General features: G+C 35.2%; 1 protein-coding gene and 1 pseudogene across 2 annotated transcripts in view; both read right to left on the minus strand.

Moving 5' to 3' along the window:
• Positions 1-18,137, minus strand: part of LOC306664319 (uncharacterized protein) — a 116,612-nt gene that overhangs the window by 59,463 nt on the left and 39,012 nt on the right.
• On the minus strand, positions 6,911-11,099 carry LOC306663810 (protocadherin beta-5-like; annotated as a pseudogene). The gene has a single exon. The product of its transcript is annotated as a protocadherin beta-5-like (transcript).

Genomic DNA, 18,137 nt, shown 5'->3' on the forward strand with positions numbered 1-18,137 from the left:
AATGACTATACATAGTAGTTGGGTTCTATGCTTGTATTAAAATTTATTATGGTGACATTGATCAATAAATCTTTAATTTGGTCTCATTTATCAACATAATTCATTTAAAGTTAACAGTTTGTGTGTACTAGTTAAATCTTTTACATAATACAAGGTATAAAAATTTTCTTATATATATCTTAAAAAGCTAATAACTATACTTTGCATGTTGAAAGCTATAATCAATTTTAAATTACTTTCTTCAAGCAAATAATGTTAGGGTCATTTTTTTTCATGTAAATACCCAAATTATTTTGCACCATTTATTCAAAAGATGATTTCCATTATTTCTAAGGTGATATCATTATCTTAAATCTGGTGACCACATGTCAGCTCAAGTATTCCATTTTTCTATTTGTTTAATCCTGCAATACCACATTCTAGTAATTAATATAGGCTTGTCATAGAGTTTGCTATATGAGAGGTAAGCAATAGACTAAAGAGTAGTTTTATTCTCTCAGAAAAAAATAAATCAGAAGGCAAGGAGATTTTCCATATACCCAAAGCCCCGCACATGAACAATCTTCAAATCTGCATTAATATTTCCATTAAAATTAGTGAATTTTAAAACTTCACTCAAGACCACTTCTTTGATTCTTGGATTATTAAGAAGTGTGTTAAGTTTCCAAGTGGATATTTTCTGTTTACCTTTCCTTTATTGATTTTTAGTTCAAGTCCATTGGGTTGGAGAATTGATTCTGCCTGATTCAGTTTTAAGTTGGTTAAGGTATGTTTATAACCCAGGATGTGGTCTATCATGTATATATTCTGGGAGCATTTGAAAAGAAAATTTGTATTCTGGGGTTGTTAGATGGAATATTCTATAAATAGAGATGAGCTGTCATTGGTTGATGTTATTGTGAAGTTCTGTATCTGCTGGTTTTCTGCCTCATTGAACAATTAGATAATGAGAGAAGGCCACTGAAGTCTCCAACTACAATTGTAGATTTGTCTATTTCTCCTTTCAATTCTGTCGGCTTTGGCTCCACACATCTTGCAGCTTTGCTGTATACACATTTAGGATTCCTACATTTTCTTCTTTTATCATTGTATTATGTCCCATCCCGCCTCTGTTAATTTTCTTTGCTTTGATGTCTACTTTATCTGACATTTATATATCATTCCTGCTTTACTATTATTAATATTATTATATTTTTCCATTTTAACTTTAGTCTGCCTGTATCATCATAGTTGAAGTTTCTGTAGAGAGTATATAGTTGATTTCTTAAACCCATTCTTCGAGTATCTTTGTTTTATTGTGTGTTTAAACCATTTACATTTAATTATTGATTTATTAGAACTTAAGCCTGTGATTTTATTTTTATATTATTTATTTATTTTTGTGGTGCAGGGGATTGAATCCAGGGCCTTGTGCTTGCAAGGCAAGCGGTCTACCAACTGAGCTATATCCCCAACCCCCATTTTATTTTTTCTGTTTGATCTCTGCTTTTTTGTTTTGTTTTGTTTTGCTGTGTTTTTTGTGGTGGTGGGGCTCAAACTCAGGACCTCACTCATGCTAAGCAAAGACTTACCTCTGAACTTCAGTTTTTCTTTTTCCTATCTGTTCATTAGAACATTTCTTTATAATTTCATCTTACAATGCCTTTCATTGTATCACTTTGTATATCTTTTTTACTGGTTGCTCTAGGTCATATATATATATATATATATATATATATATACACATATATATATGAGTTAGTTTCCTAGAATCATTATTTTACCACTTAAAGTGTAGAGAACTTACCTTACCTTACTCTTTTCATTTATAACATAATCATCTTAGATATTTCCTTCATGTACATTTAGAATCACATCAAGCAATTTCGAACAACCACCAAATAATACTTTAGAAAACACAAAAGGTGGAGGAAAGTCTTATTTTATTTACATATATGTTTATTCTTGTGCTCTTTCTTCTTTCTCAGTGGTGGTTTTAAAAGTTGTTTCCTTCCACATATCAGAAAGAAATTCAATCTTTGACTTTTTGTGGATTGGTTTATTCATTTAGCATGATAGTCTGGGGGTAGAGAATGGAAGTTCAGTGGATTAGACAAAGGGGACAGAAGGGAAAGGAGGGGGGATTGGAAAAAGAAAGACAGTGGAATAAATCTAATATAACTATCCTATGTACATAAATGAATATACCACAGTCCATTGTGTACACCTGCAAGAAATTAATTGTAAAAGATATTGTTTCTTTTGTGTGTAGAGAACTTCCTTTAGCCCCTCTTTTATAGGTAGGTTTACTGGCAATAGATTCTTTGATTGAAGGATATCTAACCTGGGTATCAGAGCTTGGGTTAACAGTTCTTTTATTTCAGCATTTGAATTTTTTTTTAACTGGTAGGGATTGGACCCAGGAACACTCTACCATTGAGCTACATCTCCAGACCTTTTTAATTTTTATTTTGAGACAGGATCTCACTAAGTTGTGGAGGCTGGCATTGAACTTGTGATTCTCCTTCCTCAGCCTCCTGAGTTGCTGGAATAACAGGTATGTGCCACCATGCCAGCTAACCTCCATGGTTTCTGAGGGAGAAATCTACTGTCATTCAAACTGTTATTGTCTTATAGGTAAGGTGTCATTTTTCTCTCACTGTTTTCAAGATACTTCCCTTGCTTTTGGTTTTCAGATATTTGACTATGATGTCTCTTGGTGTGGATTTCTCTGGGTTTATCCTGTTTGAGATTCATTTGGAGTTTTGATTCTCTGAGTTTGTCTTTTGCAAATTTGGAAAGTTTTCAGCCATTATTTCTTTTCAATTTCCCTCTCTCTTAGAATTTCAATGACACAAATGTTCCCTCTTTTGTTATTGTCCCTTGGGCTCCTTACATCGTTTGTTTGTTTACAGTCTATTTTCTCTGTTGTTCGGATTAGATAAATTCCATTGTTCTACAAGTCCACTAATTCATTCTTTATCCTCTCCATTTTGCTCTTGAATCTATCCATTGCGGTTTCTTATTTCAATTATTGTATATTTGATTTCTAAAATTTCCACTGGTATTCCTTTATATTTTCTATTTTTGTGAGAGTTTACATTTGTTTGTTGAAACTCTATTTTTCATGTTTTCAACTATGTTCATAACTACTTTTTGAAGCACTTCATTAAATCTGTTTTGAAATTTTCTTTCAGATAATTCTAACTACTCTATCATCTTGGCACTAAGTTATCTATTAATTGTCTATTACATTCACTTTAATATCTTACTGATTCTTGATATGACCCAAATAATACCTTTCTTGATGTGTAGGCACCCAAAAGGAACTCTTGCTTAAAAGTGCATGATGGAAGAAAGTACACGATGAATTATTTTCAAGAATCTATCACTATTGTTCACAGTGACAAAATTCAGAGCAACTAAAAAATCAATCAAGAGTAAAATGAATTTAGAAGTAAAACTGTACTTATACAAGAAAATTCTCTAAAGCAACGAAAAACTGCATTAACATGGATGAATTCAATATCATGATTTAAAAATGCAAACCCACCTTCACACTACATGAATACATTAATATAAATTGCAAACACAGACAAAACTAGCCAGCATATTACCGAAGAACTTATGCATATCAACTGCAGTTATGAATAAGAACAAATAATTAATTTAAAAATTAAGACAAGATTTTTTTTCATAGATATGAAAGATGTTAAGATGGGAGCCAAGAGGTACGTTCACTTGGCATTGTTCTAATTATTAAGCAGATACATGGATGATAATTTTACTATTACTTATTTTAAATTGAATATATACATTATATACACTTTTTGGAAATTTTAATACATTTCAAAATAGGAAAAATTGAAAAATCAAAGAAGAAAATAATTTCTCTGGAGTCAGTCTGCCTGGATTTGAATTATCATTTTAGTTCTTACTAGCTAGATGGCTGATGAAATCCTAACTCCTGATATGATAGTATTAGGAAACAGGGCCTTTCAGAAGTAAATGGGTAATGAGAATAGATCTCTTAGGAATGGTACTAGTACCCCTATATAAGGGACCCCAGAAAGCACTCTCACACTCTTTTGGCATGTGAGGATATAATGAGAAATCAGCATTGTATAATCTGGAAGAGGGCCCTCAACAGAATGCAACCATGCTGGCACCCTGAGCTCAGACTGCCAGCTTCCAGAACTGTGAAAAATAAATTTCAGCTGTTTATAAGCTACTGAGTCTATAGCACTTCATTATAGAAGCCTGAACTGACTAAGATAATGATGTTCGTCAAACTGGTTAACCTCTGTATATTACAGTTTGTTCACTCTAAAAAAGAATACCAATTATACCATTATTTGAAGGATTAAGTAAAATATGTATAATGAATTCATAAATAGTCAAATACATAAAGTATATAGTATACATTTTATATACTACATAATAAAGTTTAATAATTATTATTTCTTCTCAAGATCACCCTCAAAAATCTTAAGACCCATTTATTTCTAAAGAAATCGAAGGAATCTTCTAGAGAAGAACTAAAAACCATTAGTGGAGATTTTGGAATCCTAGATTAGAGCCTTTTGCATTTAGGCATTTCATGCATCACTTTCTGAAAAGATCTCCTTGCCCATTCATCCCAACCCGCCATAAAGTCACAGCTGACATTCTAAACCTGCCCAGCACTGCCTCTCACAGAGCACCCTGTCAGAATTTCTACTCAACAGAGGCCTGAGTGGAGCCCACCTTGTAATACAAAGGCAGAGAATTTATATAAAACAGCTGCTGCTGCAAGTAATCTGTTGTTCTTTCTTATATATAAACAGATAACCAGGGTTCACAAGATATATGAAAACCAGAATATGTAACAAAAGAAGAGCAATAAAATAAATGAAATAAAAAGTAATAAGAAAAAATGAACTCTGTAGGAAACAGATAATTCAGTGAGTTGTGAAAAATATGGAATGATATCATGGAAAATTCTCAATCAAATAACGAAGTTCCTAGGGATTTAAATATGATACCAAAATTAACAGTTCAGTAGAAGGAACTAAAAAAATAAAACATTAATATAAGACACAATGAGAAATAATTATGAATGTTCAATATCTGACAAGCTCAAGTCTCAAATAACAATACAGAGTTATGTATACAATTGTTAAGGGAATAATGGTAGAAATGAAATATCTCTGAGATGAAAATATATGAATTGTTGGAATACGTAAGTACATCAGAAAATGAATGTCCAGAAAATGAATAAAAAGATAATGACATTATTGTGAAATTCAAACTGCCTAATAGAGAAAAATGTAAAATTTGAGACTGAAGAAAGGAGACAGAAATTACATATATCATATATACATATAACTTACAAACTTCATATATGTAGGAGAGAGAAGAGAGAATAAAAAGAATCAAGTATCAGATTGGATAACATGTCTTATAAAATTGTCAAAAGACTATTTTAAAATTCAGAGCAAGTATTCTCTATCTCACTGAAGCATCAATCAAGTATGAGGAAAAACTAAATACATTTTCAGGCACGTAAGACATAGTAAGTTTTTTCTGTACATACTCTTTTAGGATGTACTACAGCAAAGGGAGGGAATGAAAAAGGAAAGGGGATGAGGGTCCCATCACACAATGAAATAAACTAGGAGAGAATGAAGACCTGAGGAAAGTTTTGGACAGAAACAGAGATCACTTAATTTTAGCAGAAGCAAAAAGGTAGAGGGCACCAGGAAGGAAGTATGTGAAGCTGAATTCATGATTGAGATTTTGAAAAAAAAATGGGAACACAAGGTAAAGTCAACTCATGGAGTTTAAAAGGTGAATCTATTTGATCTTAATGTTAGGAATATTCTGTTTTCACTGACACAGGAAACACGACCATAGATCCAAGGAGCAAGTATGATAGTCCTTACTCCAAACAATATTTTGAGAAAGAATCGCCCCTAATAACCAGGAGCTGCCTGACACTCTCAGGTGAGTCCAGATCTCCTACCGAACATGAACAATTTCACCCAACACCAACACCAAAAAAGACCTTTGTGATTCTGATTAAGAAACATCAAAATAAAATGACTTCATGGCTGAGCAGAGATCAAAATAAGAACATTATTCAAACCAAAACAATACCAGAGACCTCCACTGCCTTGCGAATGAGTAAATGCTGCTTCTTCACCAATTATACTTTCATTTCACTTTGTTCTCCTCACTTTCTCAATGAAATTCCCATTTTCTTAAAGCATCCAATCCAGAGCTAACCCATACTTCCTCAAACCCTTTGCCACTTTTCCTATCACAAACCAAATCCTAGAACTCCATTATGAGTAGAACAAAAGTAACCCTGTTACTAAGGTGAACCACGGTTTCCTATTTCTACAGTTTTCATTACTGCAACGAGTCAATAATCCCAACTTTGTTTTGATAAACTGTGTTCCTGGTAGCTTTGGTTGTAGTGAATTAATAATTTATATTGTCATTAAAAGTGAAATTCAAATATGTATTTTCAGTTTCTAAAACATATCTATAAACAAGATGTGGTTAAAGTTAGCAGTTCACTAAAGGAGATTGAAAATTATAAAAGAAAGAATAAGAATGTCTCCATTTCACTCATACAAAATAAAAAACCAGTGCTATCATTAATGAATAAGAAATGGAGGTTTCAATTTGACAAGAGAAGTACCCAAAATAGTACTATAGGTCTCTGTAAATAACAAATAAAGTTATTTTTAAGTGCAGTACCCAGTGATCATAACAGTAAATTATCTACAGAAAAAAAAATCTGAAAAATTTCTTACTAATATGTAGGATTGCCATAACAAATACCAGAGAATGGGTGGTTTAAATAATAGATATTTATTTTCTCATAGTTCTGGAGGATAGAAGTTTTAGATCAAGAATTTTTAAAATTCTGAAGCCCCTCTTCTTGCCTGTAGATGATGATCTTATTCTGGCAACTTGACATGACCATTTCTGCCATTTCTGTGCATGCATGTGTCTGTTCTGTCTTTTCTCCATGCCCTAATTTCCTTTTATAAAGACAACAGTTTTATTTGTTTAGGGCCTACATAATGTAAATCTCTCTTTATAGGCCCCATCTCTAAATATGGTCACATTCTGAGGTAGTAGGAATTCAGATTTCATATGAAAGTGGCAGGGATACAAGCTCAATTTAACCCATAACACGTATGAACATTAACTAATATTAAGGGAGCAAATGTTGTAAGAGGTTTTTTTGAAAAGTTTTAAAAAAGCTTTCTAATGGGATAAAATTTAAAAAACAAACAATACCAGGTGTTGGCAAAAATGTGAATAAATGGGTTCATCCAGATGTTGCAAATGGTATAAATGGCAAAATCACTTTGGGAAATTATTCTGAAATATCTACTAACAGTGAATATGTACTGACTAAATGAGCAGCAATTCTACCCCTTAGTACACATGTCCAAAAGAACTATGTATATTCATCTTGTCAAAAGACATATAGGAAAACATTCAAAGCAGTGTTATTCATAATAGTCAAAAGTTGCACTAACCCATATGTCTAGAGGATATTTAATAAATTTTGATATACTCATAGAGTGAACTACAATACAACAATGAAAAGGAAATAATTAACAGCAGCAATGGGAATAAATTTCATAAATTTTGAGTAAAAGCAACTAGACACAAGTAGTTCATGCTCTATTCTTCCATTTATATAAATTCAAATGAGGCAAAACTATGCTATGGAAAGTCATCATATTGGTTTATACTTGGGTTAGAAGTGATTATAAGGAGTAATTTGCATAGAGTGCAAAACAAATGTTTCATTTTCTCATGTTGCTGGTGCTAACTATATTTATGATGTGAAAATACATTGAACTGAATATTGTCTCCTTTAATATGCTATACTGCAATTAAAATTTTAGCAAAAAATTTTAGCCAATGGGGCACAAAGTTGGAAGAGAAGAGTAGATATTGTTGCATTCTATTATGTTTTCTCACATACTGAACTCACTATCATACATATGTCTTTGAAAAACAATCAAAATGAATAAAATAAAACGTTTTTCAATTTAGCATAAAAATCCTTTGAGTGAGATGAAGCAGAATGAGTAGGATATATGAAAAATACATTTAACAGTTGAATGATTAAGACAGGTTATCATGAAAAATATAAAAAAGAAGAAAAATCATCTCAGGAAAAATAAACCCATACACAAAGATGGAATGGCAGTAAATAAATTCAATAAAATAAACTTGATTTTCCCCAAATCAGATGAAATAAACGTCAGCTAACAAATAATTACAGATGGCAAATCAAAGCTATATCTGAAGGTGAAAATTTCCTCCATGACCTACTCAAACTCTTAATCTGAATGATGGGTAATGATAGAGAACACCAAAAAAATAATCAGATGTCTAATAGATTCCAAAGTACTACAGAAAGTGAGTATTTTACGGTATTTCTTCTCTGGTGCTCTGAGGAGGTAGGATTGGAAATACTGGCTTCAGGAACTTGAAGTCACTACTCCCAGAGTCTCCTGTCAAACACACCTCATACTGGTAACTCTGGGACAGGGTCCCGGTGCCACTGACATCCACCAGGTGGCCAGGAAAGTGGCCCTCAGGCACAGAGCACACACCCAGCGGCGCTGCCCTGCTCCTCCTGCACAGCCTCACCGCCACAAACACCAGCACGGAAAAGAGGAAGAGCGACGACACCGAGGCCAGGGCGATGACCAAGTAGACTGTCAGCGAGTCGGCCTGCGCGCGCTCGGGCGCCACTTCCGGCAGCGGCAGGTAGGGCTGCGAGAAGCCATCCACCAGCAGCACGTGCAGCGTGACGCTGGCAGACAGCGGCGGCTCGCCATTGTCCTTGACCAGCACCACCAGCCTGTGCCTGGCCGCGTCGCGCTCGCTCAGCAGCCTGGCGGTGCGCACCTCGCCATTGTGCGCCCACACGCCAAACAGCCCGGGCTCCGTGGCCTTGAGCAGCTGGAACGACAGCCAGGCGTTCTGGCCCGAGTCTCCGTCCACCGCCACCACCTTGGTGACCAGGTAGCCCGGCTCTGCCGCCCTGGGCACCAGCTCGGTGCAGGGCGCAGAGGCGTTCTGCAGCGGGTAGAGCACGAAGGGCGAGTTGTCGTTGTCGTCCAGCACCACGACGCGCACCAGCGCCTGGCTGCTCAGCGGGGGGCGAGCCTCGGTCTGTGGCGCCCACGCGGAACTCGAACGCCTGCAGGGCCTCGAAGTCCAGCGCCCTCAGCGCGAACAGCTGCCCGTTGTCGGCGTTGATGGAGACCAGCGAGGCGAGGGGCAGGTGCGGGTCGTGGGGCGGCAGCAGCGAGTAGGTCAGCTGGGCATTGCTGCCTGAGTCTCTGTCTGTGGCGCTGACGCCGCCTATGTGCAGGGCGGGGCTGTTGTTCTCGCGCACCGACAGCGTGTAGGACGTCTGCGAGAAGGCAGGGGCGTTGTCGTTGACGTCGGAGACCAGGACGGTTATGCTGTGCTCGGTTTCCAGCCTGGGTGTCCCCAAGTCGGTGACTGTGATGGTGATGTTGTACTGGGCTCTGCTCTCTCTGTCCAGCGGGCCCTCTGTCACCAAGGTGTAAAAGTTCTTAAATGTGGGCTTCAAGAGGAAGGGGAGATCGTTTTGTGTGGAGCAGACCATCCTACCATTATCCCCAGAATCTGGATCAGAAACGCTGAAAATGGCAACTACAGTCTCAGGGGAGTTTTCTGGGATAGAGCTGCTGAGTGTTGACATGGTCAGTTCAGGAGCATTGTCATTCACATCCACCACTTCTATGGCCAAAGTGCATTTTCCTGAAAAGCCCCCACTGTCTGTGGCTACAATTTCCACGTTATAATGTTGGGTTACCTCAAAATCCAATGCCCTTTGCAGACGAATTTCTCCTGTTATTTCGTCTATTACAAATGGTTGAGAATTTTCATCACTTTCGAAGAAAGAGTAGGCTACACTCCCATATGTTCCTGCATCTAAATCTCGAGCAGAGACAATAAGAACTAACGAGTTTATGGGACTGTTCTCAGGAACCTGTACTTCATACACGGACTGTAAAAATTCAGGTGTGTTATCATTGATGTCTACCACTTCAATGCGTACTGTGACTGTACCAGACCTGGGTGGCACCCCACCATCCAGCGCTGTGAGGGTTAAAATGAGCTCAGGCTCTTCCTCCCTGTCCAGAGCTTTGCCCAACACCAGTTCTGGATATTTTCTGCCATCTCCGCGATTATGAGTAACAACACGAAAATTGGAGTTGGGGCTGATTGTGTAGTTCTGAACACTGTTACTACCCATGTCCAAGTCCTGAGCTGATTTCAAAGCAAACACAGTCCCTGGCTGGGCGCTCTCTGGGATTCTAAGGATCATTTCCCTGTCCAGGAATTCTGGAGAATGGTCATTTACATCTGTCAGTTGCACATCAACTTGAAACAACTGCACGGGGTTTTCTAGTAACAGTTGGAAATGCAATATACAGGGTTCTATCGCCCCACACAGCACCTCCCGGTCTAGTTTTTCCTGTAGAAGCAAATCGCCAGTCTTTACATGGAGCTGCAGGAGCTGTTTGCTGCCTTTGTGATGGATTCGCGCACCCCGAGTGGCCAGCTCCCCTACCCTGAGCCCCAGATCTTTTGCCAGGTTGGCCACAGAGTAGCCACTTTCTGTTTCTTCTCGCACGGAATACCTAATTGCCTCAGAGTCAGCCTCCCACAAAAACAATAGCATAACAAGAAAAATAACTTGCCTTTTCTGAGGTGACTTTTCTAGCACAGCCTCCATTGTTCAGACCGGTTCAGAAGGTGCTATTTCTTCAACTCGGTGTACAATCCACTGAGAAGATTTGGTTGAATAATCTTGAGTTAAATATGTTTTTTCTGACACGCACTTGGAATGATGCTTCCTGTGAAGATCTGTCTCCTGAAGCTTACCTAAGACGCCCCCCTCTTTTAGTGAGCTTTCTGTGAATTTTGATTCCCAGCTCAATGGCGTCCAGGGCAAAGGCAGAGCTCATTTTTCACACGCTTAGCCTGCAGCGCCACCAGGCGTCCATATGTACTATTGCATATAGTATTCGCCGTTTCATTCCAAATTCTAATTCTGCTGTGTATCAATTTCCTTTTAGGTTTCAAAATTACCTTAATTGTATCTCCCTGTTATTAGAAGTTCTACTGAAACGTTTGCTGAGTTAATTTCCAGTGAGCGAATACTTTTAAGAGCATGATATATTAATATATTAATCTTCTCCATAAAGTTACCTTTTTAGTACATGAAGGAACTTTCTTTGTGTTTTCATAATATGATCTTATTCACAAAATAAGTGATAGTGGATATCTGCAAATTCTAAAGTTTTGCAAAAATTAATTTTAAAATATATCTTCACAAAAGGGCACAAATGCTAAGTGTACTACTCAGTGAATTTTAAGGTATGGATACACTCTTGTAAACAGGATATTGATTAATAACCAAATGCTATCCAAATTCAGGCAGTCCTCTCCTACTATTTTTTGGGTTACTAACTTTCCCCCCAAAATAAGCCCTATCCTGAATTTTATTGTGATAAATTTCTTTGACTTTTTTTTGTACTTTTATACATATTATTGCTCTCTTATATCTGTCTTCTTTCTCAAAAATTTTATAGTTTTTGTAATATTGTTCTGTCATGTCATTCTCATTTGTTTTATCCTCATTGCTTTGTGATAGTCTTATGTATAATACACCATGATTTTTGTACATTCTTCAGCTCATGAACATTAGTGTTTTTCTAGTTTTGTGCCTTTTTCCAGTAGTATTGTTATGAACGTTCTTGTATGCCTTCTTGTATGTGTTTATGCCAGTGTGTATGCTATGTTTATGTTGGTGACTATGTATTTATGCTGAATATCTTTGTGTGAGTTGCACTGCTGTGCATTCAGTTGTACACATATATTTAGTGTGAAACATACTGTGAAACATTTTTCAAAAGTAGTCTTTCTAGTACCAATAAAGTATGAGGGTTCCAGTTGCTCCATATACTTGTCAACATTTAATACTGTCTTTTCAATTTTAAACACTCTAGTGAGTGTGTGATGATATCATATTGTAATTTTAATTTGTATTTCCCTGGTGATTAACAAAATTATTTACATTTTTCACATGTTTATTTACCATTAGGACACACTCTTGTGAAGTGCCTGTTCAAGTATTTTTTCATTTTTCGTATTGGGGCATTTGCTGTTTGCTTATTGGTTTGTTGGAAGTGTCTTCTATATCCTCAGTTTATGTCCTTTTTCATATAATACATTACACATATCTTCTTCCACTCTGTTTTGTATTTTAATCTCTCTTATGGTATCATCGATCAACAAACTTTCTTTAATTTAGTATGATTTGTAAATACCTTTCACTTTTGGTTACCACTTTTTGTGATCTATTTAATCTTTGCATATACAGAGGTCACAAAATATTCTTGTATATTTTGAAAGATTAATTACTATACGTTTCCTATCTAAAGCTGTAATCAAACTAAAAGTTAATGTTTTTAAATACTTATGGTTAGAGCCAAAGTTTCTTCCAAATGCTTTTATGCCATCTATTGAAAAGATGATCCATTCCCCACTAACTCTGAAGTGTCCTCATTGTCATAAATCAGGTGATCTAAGTTTTGCTCCCAAGTATTTGATTTTTCTGTTTATTTATCCTGCAATACCACGTTGTCTTAATTCATATAGTTTTGTCATGGGTTTATTTTGAGAGTAAGGCTTCCATTTTTAAAACTATAGACTACTATAAAGAACACTCTTATTCACATAAAAATTATCATAGGGTACAAAGATACCCCATGTTGGCTGAAAATTGTTCACAAAATCTACTTTTGTTTTTAAAATGCCTATAGGGTTAATAGTGATATTTCTTTTTTACTCCTAAAATGGCAATTGGTATTTTCCTCTGTTTACTTGATTAATCTAAAAAAATTCAATTTTATTAATTATGAAGAACCCACTTTGTTTTACCATTTTGCTCTATTGTATCTTTTCATCTATTTTATTCATTTCTGCTTGTGCTGTGTTACTACCCTCATTGTTGACATTTGAATTGCTGTTCCTTTTCTAGTTTGTTGGGATCAAAGTGTCCATTATTGATTTCTAGTCTTTCTTCTTTAATATGTGATTTTAAAGCTTTAAGTTTCCAGGTTCTGTTTGATATATCAGTTCTTGATTTGGAAACTATTCAAACTATTTGAAAATTTCTGTTGTGTTCTTCTTTGAGTCATGGATTTGTTATTTAATTTTGAAGCATTTGGGGATTTCTTGTCATAGTTTAATTCTGGCCTTATTCTGCTGCAGAATATAGACAATTTTCATATTTCATATGCATGTAAAAAGAAAGGCTTAGTGTGTTATGTATGTCAGTGTATTTGAATATGATGTTTGTTTTGTACAGCACTTCAACGTTCATGTGTGTGTGTGTTTTGTCTTCTTTTTCTGTTAGGAATGGAGAGAGTTTAATGAAGTCTCCCAATATGGTTGTGGTTTGTCTACTTTGTAGACCACTTTTTATGTTTTGTAGTTAGCAAATGGAGAAATATTCAATTTTGGACTTCACAATTTCTGTATATTTCTTTGCCTTTTTATTATTATGAAACAGCTTTCTTCAACACTAGCAATGAATCTTTCCTTAAAGTTTCAGTACTTGTGTACTTAAAACATGTATGGAGACCTACTATACGGTAGCATTGCCTCTTTAATTGGGGTACTTAATCTTATAGTATTTATCCAAACCCCAGACTGAGATTCTGATCCAGGGGGTCTTAGGTAGCTGCCCATAAACTATTTTAATTGCATCTTAAAGTTAACAAGTGTTATAATGAAATAATCAATCTGATGCTAAATAAAGACTTCAGAATGTTCCCAAAAAGTCTCCCTTTTCTTATGTGAATATAGCTACACTAAATTCATTTTAGCTATTGTTTGCATTAAACACCTTATCCCACTTTTCAATTGACTCTTTTTTTAGTTATACATATTAGAATCCACTTTGACAAAATTATAAAAGCATGGATTATATCATGTTGTAATTCAGTCCCGAGTACTTACCCTTCTCCTCCCTCCCTCAGCCCTGCTCCCTTCCCTCAACTGATTTTTCAGCCACTTACTCAGTTTTTTTTTTATTAATTTCTTGTGGATATGCACAATGGTGAGATTCACTCTGTCTTGTCCCATTTTTTACTTTCAATCTTTGTTTTCTATCTCTCTCAAACATACACATTTGTTTCACAGCATATATTTGAGTTTTTCCTAAATCTAGTATGAGAATTTTGATTTTAATTGAATTACTTAATCCAATTATAATTAATGTAATAGCTAATATCTTTTAATCTACACTTAAAATTTAAATATTTTTCCATTTACTCCTAAGGTTTTGTTCTTTGGATTACTGAAATGCTTGTTATTTTTAAAAAATCCCCTTCAGTTACTTTCTTTGTTATTTTTAAATTACAGGATACATCTCTTTTCTACAAAAATCTACCACAAATTGTTTCTACATTCATGAGAAAATTCTTGGAACCTTAGAAATATCTAATTTTATATCTGGACCTTGATGTTTTTGCTATTATGAATTTAAAGGTCATATATATTTTAAATACTTTAAGAAACTACCATGATTGCCTAGGAAAATCAACATTAGATCAGTACTCACTTACATTTACCCTTACTGTCTCTTTTTATTTCTTCCTACAATTCTGTGATCCCTTTAGTACTGTTTTCCTTTTGTGGATTAAATTTTACCAGAAGTAATTCTTTTAGTGCAGATGTGACTGATTAATTCAATTTTTGTTTGAAACCAAAACACATTAGAATATACTATTTGATGGTTATGTTTTCTAGTAATAGAATTCTAAGTCTGGACATAATTTTCTCCCAGGCCTTTAAGACATTAATCTTTTGCCTAATGGTTTCATTGATTTATGTTAAAAAGATCTCCATTTTACTTATGCTTCTTTAAAAGTAATAGATCACTTTTATGGGGTTGCTTTAAATTTTTTTAGATTGTCTTGAGCAACTTTCCTACAATATGCCTAGTTGTACCTATTAAATAAGAAAAACTTGAAGGGGAATCAATTTTATCAATCTTGTCATTATCTGTTTAATTATTGCTTATTACCCACTCTTGTGCTCTCATATCCTAGGATTCCAATAAGTATGTTAGAGTTTTTCATTATATCCCACATGTAACTAATATTTGTTTCTATATTTTTCATTATATTTTCTGTTTGCATTTGTATATTTCATATTGACCCAACTGCATGCACTGATACTGTATTCCTTAATGTCGATGACATTAACCATAAACTAATTTATATCAGACATTATATCTTTCAGTTGTAGAATTATTTTCCATTTAAAATTTTCAATTGTTGCATGAAATCCACTTTATATCTATTTTCTCTATTGTTCCTTATTTTTAGCACATTAGCATACTTAGTTTAATGTATCAATTAATTCTAATATCTGGATCATCTATGCATTTTGGAAGGTTATGTTTTTGCTGTTTTATCTGTACCATCCAGTTGTATGATTATGTGTACCCATGTGCACATATTCATGCATAAGAACCTACTAATTTGTTGCTGAATTTTGCATATTTACATAAAAAAACTGTTCAGGATCAAGATGATATTATCTTCCTCCAGGAAGAGCTCACTTTTTCTTCTGGTAGCTTCACAGAGCCCTATCTAAACAAATTGTCATAAAACAGGCACTGGGCTCACTCAAGATTCTTTGAAGTCCTGGTAAATATCTAGTCCTACAGAATTGTCACTTGAGAATTTAGAATATCCTCTATAGTTCCTTCCTATGGAAATCCCAAACTCTAATCTTCATATAACAAGAAACACTTTACTCTGCTTTTCAAGAATTTTCCACTTCAATTTTTAGTATTCCCTGAGCTGCTCTGCGTTTGCCAAATGCCCTGAGGGGGAAACTGGTCCTAAGCTTGAATCCTCCAGTCTTCCAAAGTCTACTGAAGTTACTCTGATCCTAACAAAAGACTGTTGTTTGTTTTCAGATTTACACAATTTGTTTGGGGAAAATTGACTGTAAGATTTAGTTCTCATCCCCAGGAATATTCCTTCTCAAAAATCTGAGCCCATTCAGGTCTTATTATATCATCTGGTTTCTGTTGCTATAAAGAGATGATTTTTTACTTATGGCCAGTTTTAATGTTGTTTTACTTCTTCCAGATACTGCATCTAACCTGGAAGCAGAATCCCAGTAAATACATTCATGTATTAACCTCACACTTTAAAAATACATCTTGCAACTTTATATCATGAAAGAAGAGGGAATTTCAAAGTGCTATGGGCCACATTGACATCAATAAAATTTCTGCACCCCAAATAGCACATGTTACTCATTAAAGACAGCAGAAAAGGAATTATAAAAGATGCATTTGCAATAGAAGCATTTGAGGAAAGCATATTGAAATGGTGTCCTTATGAAGATAGTAGTCTCCATTCTTTATCTTGGTTCTGTAACAGTAAAATTCGTGTATTTTCATATGGTAGGCATGTTGTGAATATGATTTGGAACATGTTCACTACTAAATCCTGGTGACTGAATTTCAAAATGTTGATCTTTTCTACATTATGGTTATATCCCCTAGCTGGAAAGTAATGATCCAAACTTTATGAACGCACACAGGAATAAGGCGGGTTTCGAATGATCGTTTGTCCAGTCTCCTTTGTGTGGTTATACAAATTAGACTTATGAAAAGTGAAACCGAATTTTCATGATCTTGAAATATATTGGTGAAAACTTCAACCAGACATATTACTTGTCATACACAAAAGGTATTCCTTTGAATAGGTTATAATAAATAAGGGAGAAATCATTAAAGTTAGCCACCATATTTAGATCTTGTATATATGTTTGTGTTTAATTATATTCTCACTTATATCTCTTCCTCACTTCAACTTTTCAATTGAACGATGGCTAAAAACTGTTACAAGAATGACTTACATGTTAGTAATTTTCCTTTTTCAGTTATATCCTCAAAAATTAGTAATTCAGGAAAAAGCAGAAGTACTTAATCTTTAGCAAAATGATATTTAAGATTCAAAAATAAATGTTACATTATAAAATAAGCTTTTTAATTGCTCATATTCTTCCAGAAATTCAATAAAGTTGTCTTATATCCATATACATTTAACTAGTTAGGAATAACACAATCGACTCACTAGGCTTATTGAACAAAACTGAGAACTATTATAATTCAGAGTAACTCATTACTGTTCAAGTTACTCAAGGAAAAAATAATAGTTCTTACAAATGCAACTTTGATGTCATTGAAAAATTAAATTCAAATAACAAAGAACAAAAAGTGAACATAATTAAACCTTATGAAGTCATTCATAAGTTGTTGATAGACTGTTCACATCTACAAAGTGCAAACACTTTGATCAGTCAAAAAGAACTAAAATGTACAAGAAATTTCCTGATTTTTAAAAGGCAGGGAGAAACTGCAGGAAGAGCAAAGGAAATACACCCAGTTAATTCCACTTGGTTATCTATTTATGGAGCAAAAAGACAGGGAGATATATGATGTCCTAAAGAGTCCTGAATTCTTTGAAGGAATTTAGGGCATAATTCAGGCTCTGAGATTACTTTTTAATGTGATTGGGTGAAGCAGTAACTTTACAGTTTTATTTAGTGAAGGAGGATGGACAATTATATGATAGTCTCCCGGAGATCCAAGATGGTGGACTAGAGGGAGGCTGCGTTCCTTGTTGTTCCATAACCCCGGATTCAAGCAGAGGATATGTGTTTCTCAATGAGGCAGTTTTTGCTGCTTATCAATCCCCTGGTGTTTACTCATTTGTCTGCTGTGATGACCTGCAGTCTGCCAGCATACTGACGCCTTTTTTGAGAGCAGATTGCTCACTGTCAGGCATCTATCATCCGCCATTTGCCTGCCTCTCAACTGTCCATCGCCTGCCTTACTCCTATCCATCACCCAACGCTCGAGGTTCACCTCCCGATCGTCCGACAACAGTCAGCAAACTGATTGCCAACCGCCAGTGGAGCACCAGCTACCTGCTGCTGCCTGGAAGTTCACTGTCACAGTACCTGCAGGTTTGATTACACGTGGCTGCCGCCATTTT

The sequence above is a fragment of the Sciurus vulgaris genome (genome assembly GCF_902686455.1).
Source record: "Sciurus vulgaris genome assembly, chromosome: 6".
Taxonomy (NCBI): Eukaryota; Metazoa; Chordata; class Mammalia; order Rodentia; family Sciuridae; genus Sciurus; species Sciurus vulgaris.